Below are 14,985 nucleotides of genomic sequence, written 5' to 3' on the forward strand. Positions count from 1 at the left end.
CTACCTAGTGAGAACAAGTAAACAGCCACTAGTCATATTCACCTCATATACACTTCCATTTTAAATGCCCAGCAACTGTGCTATTGCTTTGTTCCCCAGAGCCTGCAAGGAGTACAATTATGTCACACTGTAAAATGTGCCACAGCATCGTGTCCAGAGTTAATGCAACATTCTTGCTTTAGGTCTCTAGGTGGACTTGCATCCTTGAGGTGGGGAGGGAGTATTCCATAAATGCTTCTGGAAAGTTTTACTTAGCTGAAAGTCTGTGGACTAGACTTAGTCGCTACTTTCTCTATGTAAATCAGCAGCAGGTCTGGGAGGGTTGCCCTGGATCTATACTGATTTTGGGAGCACTCTTTCCCATACTTCCCAAAATGGGGCAGTACAGACTTGAAGTAATGCCTCCCACATCCCACCCAGAAAATCCTCATTCTTGAGTTACTTATCCAACAGAACAGATATCTGAACTTTGCAAAACTGAAGACCCAGCTGACCCCTTGCTTATGTGAGCATCAAAGATAAATCAAGTACTGCCAACAAGCAAGAAACTTCCATCTGAAATGATGCATTCATTATCGCTGGTAGCATTCAGTCTCTCTCCCTCACCCAAAAGAGGAGGAATAAAGAAATATTCAGTTACTAAAACTTTAACAAGCAGGTCTAGCAAGACTGCAGAATCACAGAATGAGTACCTCTATTGCAAACTGTAATTTACTCACTGGTGAAATACTCAGCAAAGATCTTGAAAGGAGGGAAGGAGATAGAAGAAAGCAAAATAACTACTTCACTTGCATCTACCTGCCTGTGTTGCAACAAGATGCAATGAGACATGGGGTTTGAAGGGAAATGAAAGGGAGACAGTTTTATTTTAAATTAAGAATATTGAGTTTTCAATTGTCCATGCTGAAAGATAATGTGAAGGACTGAAATCCTAATTCCAAGGAAGCAGAAAGAAATGACCTCTTTTTACTTTACTGAGGCCTAAAGCTCACCTCAACATTCAAGAAAACTGGAAACAGTTCCTTTTTATTTTTTATTTTTTTTTGTGAAGACACTGCCCTCTGGATGCATTTGAAATGGAGCAGCTGTGGGATTTTCCTTGACAATACAGGTCTGTCTAGCACTGATTTCCTTTGAATCCTTTTTCAAAAAAAAAAGTTTAAATCCTAATTTCAAAGAAGCTTCTTTATTGATTTAAAAATTAAGCTTTAAAGTGTTTTTTCTTTACATATGGGTGCAGAAAAAATAGCAAGAACACTGAACTCAACATCTTTAAAAATCAGTGGCATAGGATGTGTTCATCAAAAGGAATAAACAAACAACTTTGAGAATGAAATAGAAACTGCTTTTATGAGTATTTAAAAAAATCTTTAGGCACCATATAAATTTGATAATGGAGAAAGGACTTGATGTTCTTTGCAAGAGTGAAATTAAACCTCAAACAGGCTGGTTTGTAAATACAACTGAAACATCCTATTTCAGGTGTGATAGGATTCATCGCTTGTTTCCATGTTTCTTTCTGGGCCTGAATCCCTTTTGAGAAAATGCAATTTGAACCTGGTGATAACAGGAGGATATAAATCTATTCTAATTAAAAATACAATCACGATCCCTTAAAGCAAGACAATAACTGTTCTCTTTCACTAAGAATAAGCTGACCAGATTTCTGGATGAAAAATCTATGGTATTGTGGAGCAGGTGCTGTGATCTCTTATCAAAGACTGCAGGAAATATGTTATACCGATAGGAGAAAAAGGTTTATTATGGCTTTACGTATAAGTAAGGACTAATATCTGAACAGGGAATGGTTGTATGGTAAATAATAACATGTCTCTTAGGTGCTAAAATCTAAGGGTAATACTAAGTACCTTCAGTTTTGTGAACAATATTAGAAATATAGTTCATTTAGAGATTTACTGAAGTTAATATACTTGATAAATATGCCATATAAAAATCACCATGAAAGCCACTCATGGAGCTAGGTAATTTGACATAATAGGAGTGTTCTGATAATTTCCCTCAAGTTAGAATTCCTCTGGTCTTAAAAGTGTATTAACCAAGAGGGGATGTGGCTGTTGCCAAATGTGACTGCTCCTAGACCTGACTGATTAACACTACTTTTATATGAATTATCCTTGTAATTTGAAATGTGCTTGTCTGCACAGCGAGGGTGTTTCTCTGGGAAATACTCCTTTCACAAACGTATGTGTATGGGGGAAGAAACAGGGAAAAGTTGCTAATTCGTACACTGAAATGGGTATGTGTGAGTGGGAAAATTGTTTAACATCCTTTCTGCTTGCTTACTGCTTACTTTCCCGATGTTGCTGCAATAGACCAAAGCAATCACATGTGTTTTCCTTCCTCCTACTGCCCAGCCCTAAGCTCTGTTGGTTTGTATTGCCCGTGTAGCTGTTCCTTCATTTCATGAACTGTCTTTGGCAGCTGATGGAAGTGGGAGTTCAGCTGTGTTGGGGTCATCTGTGCATTTGGCCTGGCTCCAGCAGGCATTTGTACAAGTGCTGAAGTAAAGCTGGTGGGAACTTCCACCAAAATCAATGTGCATGAGTGTGCTTAAAGTCAATCGCGTGCATAAATGCTTGCTCTTGCGACTGATGCCTGCTGATAAATGAGTGTAGGCCTAGCCTCGCCGTCGTCAATCTCGTGACTGTTTGCTATCAGGATGTGGAAGTTCTCTTTTTGTAAGTCTTGGTGAATGAGCTAACTTCTCTGTAGGGGACATCTCTTAAACACGGTTGCCCCATTAGCGGTCTGTGGGAGTCTTGGGGTGCTGGTGTGGAAAGTGGAAGCACAGGGCTGGTGTGGGAGAACTGATGGCAGCTTGAGGGCTGTGATGGGCTCTTCCCACCTTACCAAAGGGAGATGAAAAAGTGGGACCTGGAAAAGGAAGAGCTGGAGCTTGAAATAAAGAAACTAGAGGGAAAAGAGGTCTAGGTTTGGATCAGGAAAAGAAAGATGGAATAATGAGAGGAAGGAGGAAGAGGTGAAGAAAGCAGAAATGGAGAGATGTGGAGGGAAGGGGGATGTGGGCAGAAGGACATCCTGGGAGGAGAGAACAGGACAGGAACAGGAATGAGATTCAAGGTAGGGCTGAGAAGGAAATGTGGATGGCTGCATAATACTTTTGGCCTGAGGTGTGCTTGATATAGAAGAGAACAGAGCTTTGACTTAAGGTTTTTTTTTTCTCCCTTTCTTTTTAACAGTGAGTGATGTAGCCACAGAGAACAAAAAGGAAAACCTGATCAGCATGAAAACAGGGAAACTAACCAAATGGGTTTGAAAGAGTGACAGAATGAAGAAAATTTTAATAATGTACAGCTGATGTGCCCATCAGTAACAAGATTGCAGTCCGTTTGTACCAGACATGGTACCAGTAGACGGTCAGAGAAACTGCTTACACTGCACAGCAGACAGACAGAAACTGAGTGGGACAGAAAAATGAAATAACTTGCTTCAGGCCATACAACAGCCAGGTGACAGCTGATTATCCTGGAATCCTTATTAACATACATGTCTCAGCTACCTGTAAGGGCAGTACTGGATTTCGGTCTTTTCTATCAACAACATTGTTGTTGGCAGAAAGGGGATAACTAGGATGTCAGGGGAACAGATGGAGACTCTTCTTTTTTGATTGTCTGAACTAGTAGAAGTTTGTAGATGGACCTAAAATAAGCTGCAAGGAAGCCTGGAAGGGAAACTGTGCTTGATTCACATTTTCTGTGTGATTTGTATTTTTTGTTTTGAAATTTTAATTTATAAAACATGAGGATGCATTATTGGAGCTTGGAACTGTAGTCATCACATTGCAAATGATTAAAGAACAGAGATTTTTGCAACTTTTACCGTGAAATATTTGGTTTTGTCTACATCCATGCCAGGCGCTTGAGATAAGGACTGAAACTTCAGGTTTCCTGAAACTTCAGGTTTCATTTTCTTGTGATCTCTTGGTGCTCTGAGAACCCAGTGCTGTTGGGATCTTTGCCACAATAGGAAATAGAGCTGGTATATTGTGTGTGTGGAGGGGGGCCAGTGTAGAAAGGGAGCCAGGAAACCGGGCGGGGAGGGTGACAGCTGTGGGGCAGGAGGACTGCACAGACATGTTTGCCTAGCCCAGACAGGAGTGCATCCTCAAAAACTATTCAAGATCAGGTTGTGGTTCACAAGAAAGTACTCCACAGATCCTGCTGACATCTGTCAAGTCACAATCTGGCCAGTGAGGAGGGTGGTAGTGGTCCCATGCATTGAAAATCGAGTTCAGGGTGGGTGCTCCTCGAATCAAGTGGAAGAGGACAGCAGATCTGCTTCCACTAGAGCCTAGGAGGTTTCTGAGCTTAAGCCTGGTTAGTTGTACAGGCAATTGCCAGAACTGGTTTTCTTCTCTCCTTATTTTTAGATGAGCCTCCCTCCCTCAGTTCCTCAAGTTTTATCTCTATCTTCTGCTGCTTAGCACAAGGGTACTGCTGATACAACCTGCCCAGCTGTTCATACTCTGAGCTAACCATAAATCGTATATATCTTCAGTTTTGTCAGATCAGTGATGGGCCTACAAGTCCTGAGAAACTTCTTCCAAACTGTTGAAGTGATTGTTCCACAAATCAAGGTATTCAGCAAGTGAAATCTATAATGACATGTATGGCTTCATGAATTCAGAAGACAGGCAGGACTGTTTCAAGACACTTGTTTGGAAAAAAGCTTTAGGTGATAGAATGGCAGTCATTCCATAACCATCCTCTTTCCCAGAAGAGGATTCCCTGTCTTGCAACTGTTATGCTGCCTCCAAAGCAGAATTAATCTCTTCTCTTTGTGAAGTCCTTTTCACAAGCCAAAAACAATTAGCGAAGACAAAAGCAATACTTTAAAAGAGGACTGCTGTGGTACACAGGAATCTGTCAAAACCATCCTCACTTCAGTTGTGACTTAAACTTTGGAAAGTTTATCTTTAGTAATTAGATTTGAAGGAACTTCAAGTTACTCAGTCTTATGTGCCTCAGTTTGCTGGATTATATATATATTTTTTTTTTTCAAAAAGTTTTTCACTGCTTCCATCTAATTCATGTTATTGCCAGGCTCATCCAGAATGTGACATAGTCTTAAACTGGAGCTCTGAACATTGACCAAACTCAAAGCAAGTAGTCACATTCCAGGCTAGGTGGGTATAAAAGTGATGCCCTAGAATGAGAGCTCTGAGAACAAGGAAAGTAAAGGGAAGACTGGGTGGCCTCCTAGCTGGGACTTTACATGAGTGGGCCTGGGCACTTATCCTTGCCTTTTATGACATGGCTTTGATTAATTTTCATTGTGGTCTCTTTCTCTGGGATGCCTCAGTGAGGTGAATGAATTTTTTGCTTATGGTTGCAGTAACGGTCTCTGAGTTTCGCTATGTATGTTCCTCCCAAACGGGTGGATATTCATCAGCACCAGTAGACTTGTAAGAGTGTCTGGAGGGATGGAGAAAGAGAAGGGGGGAGGGAAAGCTGTTGAACTTGTGGTAACTGAGCACTGAGTTATCCTTTTCTACATGTGACTATTGAGAGCTAGGATTTCTCATTTTCAGAAATTAAGCCTGTCTTGCAAAGCTCTAAAGTGGAAGTCAGTCCATCCATTAGTTTTTTATTAGATATGCTATTTAGACTATAAGCTAATTTGATTGGCACAGTGGAACTCATCTCTGTAGGTGACTGTAGAAACTACCTGATAGAGTAACAGCCATACATGTGCCCTATTTTTTGCCTCATTTGCACAGACCTTCTCATGCTAGAACACAAACTACTCTAAAATTTTTCTAAATGGTTGCTTCCATTTTATTCTAGTGCATAGCAACTTTATTCATGCTTTCCTGACAGTTCCTATTATATAGATCCAATTTCTTCCTATACTTGTGCCCAATTTCCTCAAGGTATTTGAATGTTTAACCTCTGGAGATTTTGGTGATTAGGCAGGTTGGATAACTCTGCTGTTGGGAATAATCTCTTGAATTCAAAGGAACTAATCAAATAATATTGTGCCTATATATCTGCAAGATATGGTCGAGTTGGGTGATTTCTCTAACGTATAGCTCTACAGTGTATTGCTAGTACTCATAAAGGTTAATTTATGAATAGCTTCCTGGAAGATTTGAGTTAGTATTTGTGCACTTGGAGAGATGAGATTTTGATTTCCCTTGGTATACAGAGATTCATATACTTCAAGAGAACTTATGTAAGTTTGCCATTGTAATTTTCTTACTAGAACACCAAGAACTATTGGTTTTAATAAGGATGTTAAATAAAATAGGCACATTTTACTTGGCTGCATTGCCTGGGAAGACATTTCTCTACAAAACTGCTCTTAATGTTGGAAGATCCAGCTCTGAGCTTGAGTTTTGTGGAGTGTGTTTAAACCTAATCCCATTCAGCACACAACACTTAAATACAGATTTAATGAAATGTCTATCTGACTCTTCTTCAATGACTGTGGGCTTAGTTCAAAAAAAGGCAGTAACAGGTGACAGCGATCTGTTTGGTGGGCCAACAAGCCCTTATATTCCCTATGGAGCTGTAAAATCTACCGATTAGCAAGCTGTTGCTGTTATCAAGGGAACAACATACAATGTGGGCTTTAGGGGCATCAGAAGGCTTTCCACATCTCTTCACATCATTCCACTCTGTCAAGAGGAGGCGATGGTTTTACTTCTGATATCTTGAATCTCTTCTTTGTGGAAACTCAATTAGTATTTTAATTAAAAAAGGAGACAAAAGGAAATGGCATGTCTCCCCTAGAGGAATATTCCTAACAGAGTGTGTGGCCACAGAACAGAATGGAAAAAGGAAGTGATCAAGCCAAGCAAGGCAGGAGCTCCTGCAAAGACTGTCAGGGACAGCCTGTTCCATGCTGTCAAAATTTAGCATGGGCAAGAGTTACTCAGCTCTGTGACCTTGCACAATACTTGGGCTTTTTTGTTTGTGTGCCCTTTCTCAGGGAAGAGACTTCCCCCAAATGAAGGTATTATTCCATTCTCCCCCCCTGCCTTTCATGAAAGACCTAACTGTTTCTGTTGCTGGAAGCTAAATTTAACAAAAACTATTTACAAGTGTAAAAATTATCTAAGAGCTCTTGTAAATGGAAAATCCCAGCAGAGTAGTTTAGAAAGATCGTCCCTCCTTACAACTGAAACTATTCTTCCAACCAAGCCTATACTTAATCTAGCTAGAAGAAACTGATAGTCTGGGGAAAGTTACCAGAGAGAGAGAGAGAGAGAGAGAGAGAGAGAGAGAGAGAGAGAAAACTGCACTGAGTCTGTTACATAAACTAGCTTGTCACAGAGACCTTTCCCTGCTGAGAACCAAATACACCCATGTGTTTTGGCAGGCACATGTTCCCATTGAGCAGCATCAAGGTATAGACTAATGGAGCCCTACCAAAGGTGTTTAAAAGATCTATTTGCAGAATCACAGACTCGTGGTTGAAAGAGACCTCTGGAGACCATCTAGTCCACCCTTCCTGCTCGAAGAAGGGTGGTCTTGAGCAGATTTCCCAGGATAATGGCAAGTCAGGTTTTGAATATCTCCAAAGATGGACAATCCACAACCTCTCTGGGCAACCTGTTTCAGTGTTCAATCACCCTCATAGAAAAGAATGTTTTTTTTTCTTATGTTGAAACATAATTTCTTGTATTTCATTCATTCATTCTTGTATTTTAGTTTGTGTCCATTGCCTCTTGTCCTGTCACTGGGCACCACTGAGAAGAGTCTGTTTTCTTTACATCCACCCATTGGATATTATAGATGCTGATAAGGCCCCTCTTGAGCCTTCTCTTCTCCAGGCCAGTCACAGCTCTCTCAAAGGCCTGTCTTCATAGCCCTTTGCTGGACTCACTCCCATACATCCATGTCTCTGCACAGATGAGCCCAGCACTGGACACAGCACTCCAGGTATGTCTCACCAGTGCTGAGTAGAAGGGAAAGATCACTCCTTGATATGCTGACAGTGCTTTTCCTCATGTAGCCCAGGATACCACTGACCTTCTTTGCCACAGCAGCACATTGGTGGCTCATGTTCGACCTCTGCACCTTCTGCAAAGCTGCTTTCCAAGGAGTTGACCTCTAGCTTGTGCTGGTGCATGGGGCTACACAGGACTTGTTATCGTTTCCTGTTATTGAACTTCATGATATTCCTGTCAACCCATTTTTCCACCTGTGGAGCTCCCTCTGAGTGGCAGTACAACCATCTGGTGTATCAGCCACTACTCCCCATTTTGTATCACCTGCAAACTTGCTGAGGGTGCACTCAGTCTCATCATCCAGGTCATTAAGAAAGATGTTGAACAGTATTCAAGCCATTATTGACCCCTGGGGTATATTGCTGATCACTGGTGTCCGGCTGGACTTCATGCCACTGGTCACAACATTCTCAGCCTGGTGGTTCAGTCAATTTGCAGTTCACTTCACTGTTCATTTATCTAGTCTGTGTACTTTATCAGTTTGCTTATGAGGATGTTATGGGAGGCAGTGTCAAAAGCCTTGCTAAAATCAAGATAAACAACATCCACTGCTCTCCCCTCATCACTGAGCTAGCCTTCTTGTTGTAGAAGGCTATTGGGTTGTTCAGGCATGATTTTTTTGCCTTCATATACCCATGCTGACTACTCCCCAGAAGTCTTGTTTGTTCTTGTTTGGAAACAGCTTCCAGGATTACCTGTGCTGGATCCTCCTCCTTGCCCTCGTTGAATATAGGAGTGATATTTGCTGCTTTTCACTCCTCAGGAACTTCCGATAGCCATGACCTTTCAAAGATAATTGAGCAGCCCTACAATATCATCATCCAGCTCCCTCAGCACTCATGGCTGCACCCCATCAGGTCCCATGGGCTTATGTATGTCCAGCTTGTTTAAGTGTTCCCTAACCTGATCATTCTGCACCAAATCTTTCATGCTCTGGACTTTCCCACTGGTCTCAGGGACCTGCGAATCCTGAAGGCTGGTATTACAGGTAAAGACTGAGGCAAAGAGGGCACTAGGTACCCTGACCATCTCAGTGTCCTTTGTCACCAGGTCCTCTGCCCCATTCAGCAGTGGGTCCACATTTTTCTTAGTCTTTCTTTCGCTGCTGATGTACCTGTAGAAGCCTTTCTTGTTGCCATTCACGTCCTTCACCAGGTTCAACTCCAATTGGGTTTGGCTTTCCTAACCCCTCCCTGTTTGCTCAGTATCTCTATGTTCATTCTGGTTTACCTGCTTCTGCCTCTTGTATGCTTTCTGTTTGTGTTTGACTTTAGTCAGAATCTCCTTGTTCATCCGTGCAGTCCTCGTACCATCCTTGCTTGACTTGCTGCATGGGTAAAGACATCCTCTGGGAAAGCCTGGAGTGTAGGGAGTTTAATTTCAGAGGGAATAGATTTACTATCTGCAGCTTCTGTAATATAATAGGATATTTATAAATTACACTTTTGGGGTTTGATTTGTTGGAATCAACTGAAAGGATAAATGAGCACAAGTCTTTATGTGGTGCATTCTTTTCTGTGCATTTGGGATGATTTAATCTCTTAGAGTTCATGTGTTTTCCTGCATAGGTAAATTAAAGTTGGCAATAAACGTTTTCGTGTCCCAGACTTATAGAGAGAAAGTGGATCCCTTTGCCTTCTTGTATTACAGCAATCTTCCAATTTACCCAAAACTATCATCTTCAGCATTGTGTCATCAAAATGTGTCTGGCTATTGTTAATAATAAACCCTGACTCAGCTGTAGAAAGGCAGATTTCAAAATCAATGAAGCTAAGTGGAATGGGGAAGAAGAAAACAGTCCACACAGCAGCTTTCTGAATTGCAATCTGACGTGGTTACTAGAAATTGTAAATTTATGGACAGCTGAAAAGCAGAAATGGTGAAATGCCACAAGCTTGATTGCAAAGCCTGCTGGAAGCAACTGGCACATAAGGGCGAATCTAAGTTTACAGGAAAAAAAAAAGAAAGAAGAAAGGTGCAAGTTATTGTTGCTGACTTTGCTTTGCTTTTTTCTTTATACATGTGCTGTTATAGTTTCTTCAGTACTTGACCAGCTTCAAAAGGTGATAATTGGGTTTCTGCTGGGATTTTTTGGTCCAGCTCAGTGACTCAGATGCTGAGACATAGTGCTTGTTTTCTAAACAGAAGCAGCAAACATGGGTTACTTGTATCTTAACAAATCAACTTGCTCCAAATATCAGTAATAAAAGGTTACCTCTTTTTATATATGATCCAGACAGAGTTCTTGCGTTACTCTTCTCAACATGGTGCCAGTTCATGTGACAGTGTGTGTGATGGGGAAGATCCCAGTGGCTCGTGTGTGTGCCTCTCCTCCTGGGAGCTCCTTTCGAGTGTAGAGCCCTGCTAGGTGACACGGTCCCAGCTGCAGCACTGTGCTGTGGCCTTTCAGCTACTCCACTGTGGGGGAGCAGTGGATCCCCCAGCCAGGTATGTGTGCTCACTGGAGTCAGGGAAGTGGCAAGGTACAGCACAGCTGTGCTCCTGAAAGGCAGCATGTCCAAAATAGGGTGGAACTTGGGTGTGATCACTTCCTACAAGTAAGGGCCATCACTGTTTTGGCCCAAATGAATGTTGTGGATGACTTAAATTTCTGCGTTCTGACAGACTGGAGAGAAGGGTGGAATTGAACCTCTGCTTCTGGCGAACGCAGAGACTGTTTACTTCCTGATCTCCGCATCAACAAGAGAAGAAAGTTGGAAGAGCAATAATATGCCATCCTTAATTACCAGCCTGAAATCCCATTGTAACCATAACATGTACTTTACAAAGAGACGTACTAATGACAATCACCCTGTTAAAATCCCAAGGCTTTGAACAGCAAATTTTAAGCTAAATTGCTTCCTCTTGCAACCTACAAAGACTTGGTATGCACTGAAGTTTTAAGAGTTCCCTTGGGAATATGGCCCAAACCTACACAGCGCTGTTTTCAATAGCAGCTTGCAGTGCTTGGTTTCTTCATTGCATTGTCCCTGCTAACATCAGATGTTTTACAACAGAAGGCAGCAGAACTGAGGCACCAGGAATGCCTAGTGAGAATACGCAATGTAAAATGCGTGGCATAAAGGTGATGTGCAGCATATGACTAGGTATTAAACCTGGACATAGGCTCTGGCTAGTCTTTCGGTATAGCTAACATATGGATAGTTCAGCAGTTTTTCAGTTTCTTTTCCTTTCATATGATACTTTATTAAGGATCCTCTAGTGAATGCATCCTAATTCTGCATCAGTTCTGCAGCACTTGCACTATGGCAACAGTGACATTAACTGAGCTGCATATTTGTGTAAGAACTTGGTATTCTTGACTATTCTACAGAATCACATGGAAGGAAATATCAGTGTGCCTACTCAAGCTTATATCCAATTACTAGTATCAATCTCTTGATCTGATCTGTTCCCTGGACCCCTGATGGCATATTCTGACAGGTAGACAGAATCCCACTTCAATATTACAAATAATGCTTGCTGAAAATGTCTGTCCCTTCCCCTCATTTTTGAATTTTAAATATGATTCCCAGTCCTGAGGGATCTCTTGAATTTCACTAGTTTCCAAATTTCATTTGATCGCCAGTGTATGTGGGACTATATCATACAATTGAGCTTGATGCTGGACTGTAGACAAGCAGAGTGTAAGGAGGCACTTCCACCCTACAGTCTCAGTGGTGCTGGTGGCAGTATAGGGTTTTGAAGACAATAATAGCAAATCACTTTTTTTTACAGATCCAAGATAAATAGTCTGTTAAAATGTTCTGGAGGATTTCAGTTTTCTTTAGGAACCCAGGATTGTTCTGATGTTATTGTTTGCTGCTGAATTTTGGATGTTGTCCATTCAAAAAAGAAATGGTATTTTTCACTGTGACCATCAGGTCTTTTTCTGCTTTTTGATATCATGTGTCCTGTATGAGCCACTGGGACATATGTGCTACAGAGAATAGACCACACTTTGACTGCCTTGACAAGAGCTTTAGCAGGGAGAAAATACTTCTTCAGACCAGTCCTGGCGCATGAAATAAGAATCCATTTTAAGTTTGGACCACAAATCTAGCTTCAGTCAAAAGCTCGCCAGGCACAATGAAATAGTAATCCGTTCGATTGCTGTGTAAAACCTGGGTTGTTAGTAAATCCAAGAGCCGCTCCTAGACTACACAAGGACCTGTGGCTAAAGGCAGTGCTCACAGCACTGGAAGGAGACTCAAAAGGCCTATGCTCTATTTTTGGCACTGTCAATTTGCAGTCTGATTTAGGCAAGCTGTTTATGCCAGAGTGTTCATACATAGATTCTTAAAACTGCATTTAAATAACTAAATAAGCAGTCTGATTTAGATGCATCAATGCCTAAATTTAATAATCTCTTTCTGAGCTGTCAGAGGTATTATGAGATGTAATTAATGTACATAAAGCACTTCATGATCTTTTCTTTACCTGTCTATTTCTTTATCCAGATTTTTATGCCAGGCTGATGAAAGATGCTAAGTTGAAAGTAATTACTGTATGAAGAGATGACTGAGAAAGCCTAATAGCATAATTACCCTTATCAATAGATTTTCTTGAGTGCAACTTTTTGTTGTCCTCCTTTTGAAGACAGTGATGATTAGAAATGATTCTATCTGCATAATTTCTCTTCTGAATAAGAGTCTTTTGTGAAGACATAAGTGATAAAATTCCATTACAGAAGACCGGAGTGAAAGTCTGATGCATTTTTCAGTTGATTGAGGAAACATTTCTGCAGATACAGAACCATCTTTCTTTGAATTGACAAAGACATGGAATTCTCTAGCTTGGCTCTTCCTTCTTCCCATCCCCATTCTCTTCCATCTCTTCAGGCCAAGGAAAAAATGGGATATGCAGTTTCAATATTCTGGGCATGGGCTTGGGTTTACAGTTGTAATTAATCAGGAAGATTAGGTAACTATACTCTAATTTTTTTTAACTTTTCCAGTAAAATAACTGTTGCTTCTATAAAATAAAATGCAAAAATCTGTAACCAGTTATTAGTAGGTGATGAGGTTAAGGGCTATAATAGTTAATTACACCCAGTGTATGCTGCATGGAGTCACCTTTGGGATCAGCTAAAAACTTTTGATTCTGAAGATCCTGGCAAAAAGACAAGGTTTATGTTGGGTTTATCTTAGGCTACTGGACAAGCCCATTTGTTTTTGTAAGTGCTGAGTACTGAGCTGGGGGAGTGGAAGAGAGGGGAGATGCAGCTTTGACCTCCAACCTGCTCTTCATGGCCGTGGTGGGAGTTAGGCCAGCTTTGCCCCTCCTGCAGACTGTCGTGCCATGTTCTTTTTCTCCTGTACCACCTTATGACCATTTTTTGCCTTTGAGTTGGAGGATTTCAGGAGTGGCATATATTCCCAGCCTGTGAGTAATTTGGCCATAGATTCTCTCTTTTTGGTATCCATACAGGGCTTGGCAAAGCCTGGGCCTGAAACTCCTAGGACTTCTATAGCTTACAAATTCAGATAATTAATAAAAATGACACAGTAGGCTGTAAAGGGAATGACAGTGCTGAGTGAAGAAAGATGCTATGTAAATGCAACTATCTGCCATTCCCCCGGAAGTGGCCGTGTCTCTAGCCTAGCTCTTAACTGCACTAGTCAGCCATGGGCCAAGCCCAGGCTGTACAGCCAGATGCTGTGTAAACACTGAACAAAAGATAATCACAAGAAGCTTCAGGCTAGAATGGAGTTCATGGAGCTTCTGACCTAGCACTTGAAAAAAATCAGCCCTGTTGCACCACCCATAAAAAAAAATATGGTTTGTTATTACTAAAATTTTAGTGGAGGAAACTGAGACAAGCACTACACTTTACAGTGATCAAAAATCAAACAGAGCTGCCAAACTGGGCATAAAATGCAAATAATTTCAGGAGGTATAATTAGTGATGAGGATTGTAAACCAGGATATAGCTCCTATTCACTAGAAGAGTGAGGGTACTAGAACAGCCTGAGCATATTTCTTCCTTCCTTTGTCTGGCATCTGTGTCATGATCAAGGAAAAAAAGTTTGAAAAACATCAGACTTCATGAAGCCTGGTTTCATGACTATCTAGCTGTTTTTCATTAGAAGGCAGCAACAGCTGAATGCTTATTAGACCTCAGAGAACTCACAGTGGAGAAAAACAGCTTAAATTTTGCAGCTGCAGAAGAGCTTCCTCTGTATTAAATAGTGGAAAATGAAAAAAAGTTGTGACCTCCAAATAACATTTTTCCCCTTCTTAGGTCGTTAATAGTGCTTCTCTCTGATCTTGCTTTAGTAAAAACTGTGTTCGTGCTTCCCTCTCTCCCTCGATAGGAACTGTACCATTCTGACCGAGATAAATACTAGCTACTTATCTCATGGGAAAGTCGTATGAAAACTGGGCAGGTTTGGAGTCTGGTCTCTGGACTACTTTAGGGTTTGTGTTTCAGCTCACTAACTAATATGAAATGCATTAACAATCTGGAAAGTGAGACTCTTTTCCTGGGGGAACACCTGAACTGCTTCGCTCCAAAATCAGTTTCTTACTTATTTGCTCAAACAGGGTTAGGAACATTCCAGGTATTGAAACGCACTTGGCTATACTAGGAAATTGGTAGAATAGTTCTCTGCATGGCTTTGCCCTGGGGCAGCTAATGCTCTCCTCTGTCATTCCTCTTTGCATGGTCCATTCAAAAACCAAAATTCAATTTGTAGCAATTCTGGAGCAGCCTTTGCATTTCATTATTTGTTGTTGCTTTTTTTTCTTCTCCAAATGTTTTCTTCATTATAGAGTATTGAGGACAATTTGTAATCTAACTTTCTACATTTGTTTTTAAATTTAAGTTAAAAGGTGTAATAATGCTTCCAGATTCTTCAAAATGAAATTTGTTTGTAATCTTCTGTTGTCAGAACAGTACTGATAGAGACTTCTACACTGCTTGGCATTGATGAAACCTCAGCTGGATGTCTGTTTAACTTTGAGCATTACTCTTCAAAAAGCATGGG

This window comes from Dromaius novaehollandiae, chromosome 4 (genome assembly GCF_036370855.1).
Source record: "Dromaius novaehollandiae isolate bDroNov1 chromosome 4, bDroNov1.hap1, whole genome shotgun sequence".
In the NCBI taxonomy this organism is placed as follows: Eukaryota; Metazoa; Chordata; class Aves; order Casuariiformes; family Dromaiidae; genus Dromaius; species Dromaius novaehollandiae.